Source organism: Sinocyclocheilus rhinocerous, unplaced genomic scaffold (genome assembly GCF_001515625.1).
Source record: "Sinocyclocheilus rhinocerous isolate Xijiao unplaced genomic scaffold, SAMN03320098_v1.1 scaffold823, whole genome shotgun sequence".
Lineage (NCBI taxonomy): Eukaryota > Metazoa > Chordata > Actinopteri > Cypriniformes > Cyprinidae > Sinocyclocheilus > Sinocyclocheilus rhinocerous.
In genome coordinates this window covers 327,653-331,229 of record NW_015627245.1, presented here as the reverse complement: position 1 = coordinate 331,229, position 3,577 = coordinate 327,653, and the positions used below count along the sequence as shown (strand labels likewise).

At 28.4% G+C, this 3,577-nt stretch overlaps 1 protein-coding gene across 4 annotated transcripts in view; it reads right to left on the bottom strand.

Annotated features, from left to right (window-relative positions):
• Positions 1–3,577, bottom strand: part of foxn2a (forkhead box N2a) — a 43,384-nt gene that overhangs the window by 13,226 nt on the left and 26,581 nt on the right. The window lies entirely within an intron of this gene.

The window sequence follows — 3,577 nt, the reverse complement described above, 5'->3', positions numbered from 1 at the left end:
ACACACACACACACTATTCATATAGTGTATATATATATATATATATATATAGTCATATACACTAGTCACTATATCTATATACTATATATATATATATATATATAAAATATTACAAATAATAAAGTAATAATAGTAAATAATGTACATAAAAAAATCAGAAGTATGCTGCAGTTTGAGGGGTTACTTTTTTGACTATTTTTGGACTAAAACCTCATTGCAGCTAAACAAGCAAACAAACAAACAACAGCACAAAAATATATAAACAAGGAATAATAAATAGCCTAAACAATGTATAATATATATTTTAATCATTTCATAATGAAGAATATTAATAATAATAATATTATTATTTATTTTATTTTTTTAAAACCTTGCTCCGTGTACTGCGTAGGCTAACCGAGACTTGTCATAGCACTTGCATATGTGTGCTCTTTTGTACTACAAACTACAAAACCGGATGACATTTTACCAGCATCCTGGTGAGAGGATCTCGCTGCTCAAAGTGTCTTAATGTGATCATCTAAGCATGTGATTGGCAATACAGACCCTGCTGGGAGTTTACGAGCAGTGGTTAAAAGCAGACGATAAACATCAGAACATGGATGTAAACGGAATAAAGGGTGTTTATGACAGGATCTGATCCATGAGCTCTCATAATTACTGTATCAGGTAATTATTATTGCACTCAATGGATGGATTTAGCTGGGAGTCAAGAGTGATAAAGGTAGAATAACCCAGATCAAGATTGGTGTTAAGCTTTAACATCTATGAGAAAAGATGCGGGTAAAGATCATCCATTTGCCAAGCAGCAAAACACAGCATAAGGACAGGGCAGGTCAGATTTATACCTCAAAATCAAAGGAAAAAATATTATTAATTATAGTAAAAAAAAAAAAAAAAATGAAGCTCACTTTTTGGACTATTAAAGATTTTTTTTTGCATAATAAAATTTATTGCAGTTAATGACAATAATTGAATACACTTTTCCAGAATTGTCATTATTCTAAAATCTAAAAATATAATTACCACAAAAATACATAATAAATAAATAAAATAAGGTATAATAAAAAAAATTATTAAAACAAATATTTATAATATACAAAAACATAAAATGCTTTTGTTGAATTGCATTAGTTTATTCAGATTTTAATTAAAAAAATAAATGCATTGCAGCATTCTGCAGTATTTTTTTTTACAGAAAATTACTAAAGCACAAAAATATGTACATAAAACAATGTATAATAACATTTATTATAAAACATATTCATAATAATAATATGTGTAGTATACAAAATAAAAAGCATTGTGATAGTATTTGTTCTTAAATATCATTGGCATAAAAATATGTACATAAATAAACAATGTAAAATAATAAATGAACAAATTAATATGTTAATAAATAATAAATGTAGAAAAAAATTATATTTATAATATTGCATTTATAATAATAATAATAATAATAATAATAACATTAATAATAGTATCAGTAGTATTTGTTCTTGTTAAATCTAAAACTCTACCACAAAAATATGTACATAATAATCATATAATGCATCATTAATAATAACCATCATCATCATATATTTATAACTTAATTTAAAAATGTTTATAATTTTGTTATAATTTATATTTATAATATTACATATTAATTAATAATAATAATAGTAATAATAATACAAAATGCATTGTGTTAGTACTTGTTGCATTATATTATTATTTTTTTTTTAATTAAAACATTTTTTATTTAAGATTTTTAATACAAAAAATTATTAAAGTATTACAGTAATGAGAAAACATTTTCACTAATGAGAATTTGTGGACGAGGTTCTTAATTGCCACAAAAATCATGAGACTATGCAAAAGATCTTAATGCTCACGAAAAACATCACATTTTCTTTGTGCAACATAATGTATATAAATGTATAGAAAGAGAGAGAAACACAGAGGAATAGGTAGGAGGAGGAGGAGGCCTATAACCTCGACTCAGATTACCAGCCTGCTCATAAACAGGAAGGAGGAAACGTTGTCATGGCAACCGAAACCAGGCAGTGTCATGTGAAACCAGCTCTGTGTGTCCGTGTCTGACGGATGGGCTCTCGCTGTCCTCACGGCTCCACAGAACATCATTCACTGCCATTAGTAAATACATCGCAGCATCCTGACATGACACTCACCGTACATTCGGACAGAGAAAAATAATCATCTGTGGCCTAATGGTTAGTGCATATTAAGCTGTGGTGCTCAAGCGGGCGACACAAGTTTAAACCCAGCTCGCAACCTTTCTAGTAGCTTTCTTCAAGTGGACCAAAAAGACTGCTCCTAGCAAGAGCGATTAAATCATAACAGGTTACATACTGTGGCCTCAAAAAAAAAAGGAAAAAAAAGAAGAAATCTCCAAAATTTTGACGCTACAGTCACATAAAAATTGTATATGTTAAATATCATACGAAGTGTCATAAAAAAACATTAAGCAAAACGAAGTTTGTTGAGTTGAAATGATAAAACAATACATCTAGTGTTGATAATAAAACAAAGCATTGCTTTTTAATTATTTGAATTCGTTGATTCTTGATAATATTAATCAATTTTTTAGCTTTAGCACAATGACACCATATTCATCTCATTAGCAAAAATGTCTACAATATTTTCTCATTACTGTAATAGTTATGCATTTTTAATTATTTGTGAAAATACTGCAAACATATATTTTTAGTTCAATTCTGAATAAATTAAGGCAATTAAAATTAAGGTGCAATTATTTATATTTTATTTTGCAGTAATGAGAAGGCACTAAAAATAATTAACTATTTTAATTCATAAAATGTTCTAGATAATATTTTAATATTTTTCGCTTGACAGCACATTCATCTCATTAGCAAAAATGTCTATTATATTTTCTCATCACTGTAATAATGTACTTTTAATTTTCTGTGAAACAACACTCCAATGTTTTTTTTTTTCAGTTAAAAACTGAACAAAGTCAAGTAATTAAAATAAAGGTAAATTTATTTATTTATTTTAAATATTTTGTTTTGCAGTAATGAGAATGAGACAGCACTAAAAATAAATTAATTATTAACTATTTGAATTCATAAAATGTTGTCGATAATATTTTAGTCTTTTTTAGCTTTAGCCCAATGACAACATATCATTAGCAGAAATGACAGTTTTTATATATTTTGTTTAAAGGGGTGGTTGATTGCGATTTCACTTTTTTAATGTTAGTTAGTGTGTAATGTTGCTGTTTGAGCATAAACAATATCTGCAAAGTTACAAAGCTGAAAGTTCAATGCAAACGGAGATATCGTCTTTTAAAATTCTGGCAGTTTAATGCCTACAAAAACGGCTGGTAGGGACTACAACAAGTTACTTCCTGGGTTCGTGACATCACAAACCCAGATAAACCCCGCCCCCAGGAACATGCAGCAAAGGGGCGGGGCCATGCTGCCCTGCTTTAGAGAAGAGAAAACTAGAGGTGCACATAACAATCTATTCATATATGAATCGCGATTCTGTCTTCTAACGATTCTAATGGATTCACAAGTTTCAAAATCAATGTTCTAAAGCAGCGGTTCTT